Raw genomic sequence first — 8558 nt, forward strand, 5'->3', positions numbered from 1 at the left:
TTAAATGTTATCAAGGAACATTCACTCAGTGTATATTGAACGCTTAATAGTAATAAATGTTCTTAATGACCACTGCTAGCTCATGTGAAGAAATAGGACTTTGGATTGTGTAGGGAGATTCATCTCAAGTGTGATGAGCTGAAGGAACATGAAACTATGGCATCCAAATGTTATTGATCAGCAGGTCAAACTCCTCCTTCCCCTTCCTGATCATATTTAGTGATGTCTTCAAATCGATCACCATCATCGCTACATCTTCCACAAAATGAAACTAAGCAAGAAGCATTATTAGTAGAGAACAACTCATACAACCTCAATTCTAATGTATTAGAGAAAGCGCGAAGATTGAGAGGCTCACAATGGTATTTGTAGCGGCGCAAGAGGGCCTCTAGGATCTTTAGGAAGATAGGGTGGTCGTCACCGGCAAGTACATGCAGCCCCTTTGGGAAGTCATACTCACCCACCGCCTCTATCCCTTTCCTTTTGTCCTCACCAACCATCACCGTGTCTTCCGAATTTTCCACCTAGTAAAGTCGACATCGTTATAATACATACCAAGAAGCAAATAGAAACCCCGCAGATCCAATAACTGAAGACACAACCCTAAAAGATCCCTCCTTCTATACAAGGCTACAATGGCTTCCTCGCGACGGGCAGAAGCCAGGAAGGAGTGGAAATCTTTTCGTCCGAAGACGGAATGTGTCCCCCACCCACGCATGTGTGATACTTTCCACTCCATAATGGTTACAGCTGAAATTATTTTTTAGTCCGAAAGGTCAACATGTCTATTTATGCCGGGACATATGGTTTCTTCAATGAGTAGGAGTAAACCACGTTCAATTTACTGGTTTTGCACTTTGTATTTTGGTTTACCACCAATTCCTAGAGTGGAGAGATATCATGTTATTATGGCGTGTTAGGGCTGGCTCATGCATTTAGTATTAGCTGAAGAGAAGTTACTTTTTGGGAGAATTTGGTGTAAAAAGTAATAGTCCATCCATAGCTATCTTACAGAACTGTTCTAATCAATCTAAAAACAAAGATGTTCATAACTATAAAGTGTCCTGACAGCTCAAGAATTTGTGATATTTTATTTCATTTCATCGTAACTTTGTTACTTCTCGACTATTTCAAACGCTTACCCTTCAAAAGAGAAGAAAATTCATTTTTCCATTTTTGGTAGGAAATATCATATATGGAAGGAAACCAAGGAGAATTACTTCAAATCAAGCCAAATGGAGCAACTTCCTTGTGCAAATCCAAGCCAACACACACAACAGAGAAAAAGACGGTCTTCCATACAACCACGAGCGGTCATATGAGCGATCGCATGAACTGCCAAGAGATCCGCCACGTCTATACAAGACAATTTTGCGAAGGAGACCATGGGAGAAGAGAACCCTAGCCACTGCCACCATGTATAGAACAGAAGAAGAAGGGAGCCTAAGAACCTTTAGAATTTTTCTTAGTTTTGCTACTTTCATCATCTCCATCATCCTCTCATCCTTCACTATTGTAAGAGGAATTTGAACATGTGGGAACAAGTTGTAAACTCTATTCACTCTCATCTGAAGATCAATACTAGTTGAATTATCCATATCATCTTATTCACTAGTAGAAAACAGGGCTTTGGTCCAGGCCGGGTCAGCTCATTAGTACCGGTTCAGTCCAGAACCGGGACCAATGTGGGCATTGGTCCCGGTTCGTGAGCCTAGGGGGCCGGCCGGGCCACGTAGGCCATTGGTCCCGGTTCATCTGGACCTTTTGGTCCCGGTTGGTGGGATGAACCGGGACCAATGGGCCTCGCTCCTGGCCCACCACCATTGGTCCCGGTTGGTGGCTTGAACCGGGACCAAAGGCTCCCCTTTAGTCCCGGCTCATTTCACCAACCGGGACCAATGAGGTGCCTATATATACCCGTCGCTCGCAAGCAGAGCACCCCAGTGCTCTGTTTTTCTCTGGCCGAGGGGGAGAGGGCTTGGTGGTGCTCTAGCTCACCTCCTATGCACAAAAGGTGTTCGATGGAATGCCCGAGCCACACTACTTAAGCTTTCTCCTCTCCAAGCTCTACCTCCAAGCTCCATTTTCCATAATATTTGTCTAGGTTTAGCGGTCCGTCACGCCCCGTCCCCGTCTTCACCGCCGTCGATCACCCGCGCCGAGCTCATCGCCGGCACCACCGTGGTGAGCCTCTTGTTCTTATCTTCTTTCTGAAAGAAAAAATATTCTTACTTGTATGTTTACATAGATACTTGTATTATTTTCTTACTTTTATTATTGCATCTTATATAGTGCGATGGTTTTGGTATCCGCCCCCATCGGCCCTCGTCCTGTCTATGATTCGGATGTGGTATATATATTATCTTTATAACTATTGGTTCGTTAATTGTTTATGAAAATTATGCCGACCAACGTGACATAGATTTTATTTATGTAGGATGTATGTGAATCAGAAATGCCAACTGACCCTATTGTCGAGAGGTTAAATTTAGCTGAAGAAGAAAACAATTTGTTGAAGGAAAAAATAAAAAAAATTGTGGAGGAGAAGATGATATTGGAGTTGCATGTTGCGGATGTCGTCGATGATCACAAGATCAAGATGGATGCAATGCGCTTGAAGATTAGAAAGATTAGAAAATATGCCATTCATACCGAGGCTTGGTATCATTATGCCATTGGATCAATTGTTACCATGGTTGCGATTATGATCGCATTTGTTTTCGCATTGAAATGTTTTACATAGTTTCAATGTATGGTTTAATTAATTAGATGCTCTAGAGAGCTATATGTTGTTAGATGAGAACTATGATTGCACTTTGGTTTTAATGTGATGATGAACTTCTATTAATTTGGACACTTAATTAAATATAATGCACGCAGATGAACCGACAATGGATGTACGGTGACAGACACACCCGCGAGTACATTAAGGGCGTGCATGAGTTTCTCGATGCGGCTGAGGCAAACAAGCAGAATGGTTTTATGTGTTGTCCATGCACTGAATGTGGGAATACGAGGTCTTACTCTAACCGGAAATATCTTCACTCCCACCTGCTTTACAAGGGTTTCATGCCACACTATAATGTTTGGACGAGGCATGGAGAAATAGGGGTTATGATGGAAGACGGCGAAGAAGAAGAGTACGATGACAATTATGTGCCCCCTGAATACGGTGATGCTGCAACGGGGGGAGCTGGTGAACATCAAGAGGAACCAGACGATGTGCCCAATGATGCTGCAACGGGTGAAGCTGCTGAAGATCAAGAGGAACCAGATAATGTGCCCGATCATGATGATCTCCGCCAGGTAATTGTGGATGCAAGGACGCAATGCGAAAGTCAAAAGGAGAAGCTGAAGTTCGATCGCATGTTAGAGGATCACAAAAAAGGGTTATACCCCAATTGTGAAGATGGCAACACAAAGCTTGGTACCGTACTGGAATTGCTACAATGGAAGGCAGAGAATGCTGTGGATGACAAAGGATTTGAGAAGCTACTGAAAATATTGAAGAAGAATCTTCCAAAGGATAACGAATTGCCCGACAGTACATACGCAGCAAAGAAGGTCGTATGCCCTTTAGAATTGGAGGTGGAGAAGATACATGCATGCCCTAATGACTGCATCCTCTACCACGGTGCATACAAGGATCTGAACGCATGCCTAGTATGCGGTGCATTGCGGAATAAGATCAGACGAGATGACCCTGGTGATGTTGACGCCGAGCTCCCCAGGAAGAGGGTTCCTGCGAAGGTGATGTGGTATGCTCCTATAATACCACGGTTGAAACGTCTGTTCAGAAACGAAGAGCATGCCAAGTTGATGTGATGGCACAGTGAGAACCGAAAGAAATATGGGAACTTGAGAGCACCCGCTGACGGGTCGCAGTGGAGAAAAATCGAGAGAAAGTACTGGGATGAGTTTGCAAAGGACCCAAGGAATGTATGGTTTGCTTTAAGCGAGGATGGCATTAATCCTTTCGGGGAGCAGAGCAGCAATCACAGCACCTGGCCCGTGACTCTATGTATCTATAACCTTCCTCCTTGGATGCACATGAAGCGAAAGTTCATTATGATGCCAGTTCTCATCCAAGGCCCTAAGCAACCCGGCAACGACATTGATGTGTACCTAAGGCCATTAGTTGAAGAACTTTTACAGCTGTGGAATGGAAACGATGTAAGTGCGTGGGATGAGCACAAACAAGAGGAATTTAACCTACACGCGTTGCTGTTTGTGACCATCAACTATTGGCCCACTCTCAGTAACCTTTTAGGACAGACAAACAAGGGATACCACGCATGCACACACTATTTAGCTGATATCGAAAGTATATACTTGGACAAATGCAGGAAGAATGTGTACCTGGGCCACCGTCGATTTCTTCCGACCAACCATCAATGTCGAAAGAAAGGCAAGCATTTCAAAGGCGAGGCAGATCACCGGAAGAAGCCCGCCATGCGTACCGGTGATCACGTACTTGCTATGGCCAATGATTTACACGGAATCTTTGGAAAGGGTCCCGGCGGACTAGCTATTCCGAATGACGCTGAGGGACGCGCACACATGTGGAAGAAGAAATCTATATTTTGGGACCTACCCTACTGGAAGGACCTAGAGGTCCGCTCTTCGATCGAAGCACGTGACGAAGAACCTTTGCGTTAACCTGCTAGGATTCTTGGGCGTGTATGGGAAGACAAAAGATATAGCTGAGGCACGGGAGGACCTGCAACGTTTGCACGAAAAATACGGCATGCCTCCAAAGTAGTATGAAGGTCCTGCCAGCTACGCTCTTACCAAAGAAGAGAAGGAAATCTTCTTTGAATGCCTGCTTAGTATGAAGGTCCCGACTGGCTTCTCATTGAATATAAAGAGAATAATAAATATGCCAGAGAAAAAGTTCCAGAACCTAAAGTCTCATGACTTCCACGTGATTATGAAGCAACTGCTTCCGGTTGCATTGAGGGGCCTTCTATCGGAAAATGTCCGATTAGCCATTGTGAAGCTGTGTGCATTCCTCAATGCAATCTCTCACAAGGTGATCGATCGAGAAATCATACCAAGGCTAACGAGTGATGTGGCGAAATGTCTTGTCATGACGCACGTCCTAGTTTATCTAGTTGACGAGATCGTCATTCTGGGCCCCGCATTTCTACACAATATGTGCCCCTTTGAGAGGTTCATGGGAGTCCTAAAGAAATATGTCCGTAACCCCGCTAGGCCAGAAGTAAGCATCTCCATGGGCCATCAAATAGAGGATGTCATTGGGTTTTGTGTTGACTTCATTCCTAGCCTTAAGAAGATAGGTCTCCCTAAATCGTGGTATGAGGGGAGACTGACTGGAAAAGGCACGCTTGGAGGGGAGTCAATAATATGCAGGGACGGATATTCTTGGTCTCAAGCACACTACACAGTTCTACAGAACTCTACCTTGGTGACCCCGTATGTCGATGAACACAAGAACAGTCTGCGCTCCAAACACCCAGAGCAGTGCGACGACTGGATTACATGTGAACATATCAAGACTTTCAACAGTTGGTTGGAAACACGTCTCAGAGGTGAAAACACTATTTGTGATGAGCTGTACTCGTTGTCCAGGGGACCATCTTCGACTGTATAGACTTACAAAGGATACGAGATAAATGGGAATACATTTTACACGATCACCCAAGATCAAAAGAGAACCAACCAAAACAGCGGTGTCCGCTTTGATGCAGCAACCGAGAGGGGAAATGACACATATTATGGTTACATAGTGGACATATGGGAACTTGACTACGGACATGATTTTAAGGTCCCTTTGTTTAACTGCAAATGGATCAATCTATCAGGAGGCGGGGTACAGGTAGACCCACGGTACGTGTCGGGGATATACCCCACGGCGTAAACCGGCCGCAAGTTAACCCGGCCAGGACTTGGCGGCTTATCTGAAGACCCCGCTGACACTTGGCGAGTTACTGGCGACCCGCCCTGACCTGGCGGTTTACAAGCAACCCACCTGGTCTTATGACTCACTGGTGATCCGGCGTGCAGGACAGACGGATGACAAGGCCCAAGGCCCAGAAGGCCGGTTCACGTTTAATGGTGGGCCGGTTTAAGAGGAAAGGCATGAGGAACGTTTATCTTACAAGGAGTTAAGACCTGGACTTGTATCCGGTTTGTATTAGAGATAGACTAGTCCTAATCCTAATAGGACTCTACATGTAACCCGCCCCTCCAACATATATAAGGAGGGGCAGGGCTCCCTAAAAAGGGGGACAAGATTCACAAGTTCCACGAGTTGGACAAGTTAGGTTTAGACAATAGCTCGCGAGATAGAGCAATCTTGTAACCGTGGTCATCATCATTAATATCAATGAAGTAGGATGTAGGCTTTTACCTCCACCGTGAGGGGCCGAACCTGGGTAAAAACATCACGTCTCTCTCCCGCTCAACCCCTCTCAAGCTACCACATAGATGCGTTGGCCTCGCGACTAAGTCCTGACACTAAAGACATCTGCCATGACAATTCCATGACAGTTGGCGCCCACCGTGGGGCACGCGCACGGTGGTGTTGAGCTCTTTGAGGGATCTTTTCGAGGGATCGAGAAGCTTGCAATTCATCGGATGAAGAAAAATTTCAGAAATTAGGGTTGCATCAAGTGCGCCGCCGCAAAATTGCCGAGTTGACCATACCGAGAGGCGATACAATTCAAAGATAGATAAAAAGATTTGAGTCACACGTGTGGCGTGGAGGGCAACCTGCCTGCACGCATCATGTGGCATGGACGGGAACCGCCCCGCACGACCCCGTCCGCGCGCACAAAAGCGCGCCCGCACGTCCGGTGCGTGGCAACCCCGCCCGCACTGCCTTGTCTGGGCTAGACGAGCCGCTGCCCGCACGACCCAGCCGTTCCCGGCCTCCATCCGTCCCCTCTCTCATCTGCGCCCTTGCCCCCCGCCTGTCGAACCCCGACCTCCGTCGCCGGCCATCTCTGGTTGCCATGGCAACCAAGGAGGATCTGTAGGGCGCTCCCACCGCATACCACACCCCTTATCTCCCCCCCCCCCCCCCCCCCCCCCACCCCCCCCCCAACAACGCCCTCCAGAGACGACCAGCTAAAAGCAGGTGAATCTCCCGATCTCCCTACTGTTTCTCATCCTCCTTCTGGGCAGAAAATTGCAAAATTACCGACGAAGTTGGCAACTAGATCCATCCTACAGGGTTAAAACTCTACATACGTTGTGTGACTTCGCAGTTGCCAAGCAGAATACACTAGATCTGCCATGTAGTACGCTAGAGATAACCGTGAGTTCTCAGTAGGTTGATGCTCCTAGTTGGTGAATGAATTGATGTGCAGGAATCCATAAAAAGGGAGAGAGAATTGATAAATTTGGAATAATGGGGGGTGTGAAAATTAATTGCCATTGGTGTATAACGTCAGTTGCAACCTGTCATTTTCGTCAACTGCCACCATGTCAACTTATTGCTTGCCATCCTATTGTAGAGCCTGATGCCATCGAATCAAACGGATAGCTAGCACCAGATTTTAGAAAAGGATAGTGGATGTGCATGTCCTACTAGCCATGATATGTTGGTTGCCAACGCATGAAAATGTGATAGCACTGACGTGTTAACTTCTACATGCAAGCAGCACAATGATAAAAAAAATTTGGATTGTTGATGCCTTCTTGTTCATCCAGTGATTGAGAGCACATCAGAAAAGAAGCGAGGCACGAAAAAGAATGAATCACGAAGATGGTGCAGATGATTGGGGTTCTCAAAGGCCAGAAACGCCGCCACCTTTTGATGCATCAGAGTATAGTCAGCTCATCTCTGCAGGGTCATTGCTGCCGCTGCTAGAACAGTATGCAGGCGTAGGTACGATGCGTGCTAAAAAATGAAGAGAAACATTTGCCATCTTCGCGATGATGGACATGACATTCTACTTATGTCGTAAACTGTCATTTGTCTTGCAGGTTCTTATGACCAGAACACTCTTAGGGGGGCCCCGTGGCAAGTGCAGTCACAAGGCGCTAACGCTGACAAATGTACGGGCAGCCAACTCCAACTAGCTAGTATGGCTAATCAAGGTAATGCAAAAACGAAAAAAGAGCACATAATGCTGTGGACATGAAAAATGAACATGAAAAAAAGATGGCAAAAGGACTCACGAGTTATCACAGGTGTAAAATGCAGAGCCTTCGTGCAGCACGTGGAATCGGGCAGCACCCATGTACCTGCCATCGACGTCGTACACAGGTGAGTCCATAAACATAGTGAAGATGCGGATGCTCAGTCAGCACAAGGAGCATAGTTGACAACTACAAAAATTGCCATGACTGGTCTTCTATGGTTCCCGTGTATTAAAAACAACATTTGCCAACTCTGCACACCTGCAGTTGCCATGTAGGAAAAGCTGCAGTTGCCATTTCATGACAACTGCAATTGCCATCTAGTAACAAACTGCAATTGCCCTACCGATGCAGCTTCAGTTGCCATGCAAGCAAAAATGCATTTGCCACATAAGGGCAACTGCAGTTGCCGTGCTAGCACGAAATGCGTTTGCCGCGATTTGACCAAC

General features: G+C 46.4%; 1 long non-coding RNA gene across 1 annotated transcript; it reads left to right on the plus strand.

Moving 5' to 3' along the window:
- The first annotated feature begins 7821 nt into the window (after positions 1-7821).
- On the plus strand, positions 7822-8294 carry LOC125519936. The gene is made up of 3 exons (XR_007288379.1): positions 7822-7855; positions 7954-8067; positions 8174-8294. It is a non-coding gene; the product is annotated as an uncharacterized LOC125519936 (long non-coding RNA).
- The last annotated feature ends 264 nt before the right edge of the window (positions 8295-8558 follow it).

The sequence above is a fragment of the Triticum urartu genome, chromosome 7 (genome assembly GCF_003073215.2).
Source record: "Triticum urartu cultivar G1812 chromosome 7, Tu2.1, whole genome shotgun sequence".
NCBI lineage: Eukaryota > Viridiplantae > Streptophyta > Magnoliopsida > Poales > Poaceae > Triticum > Triticum urartu.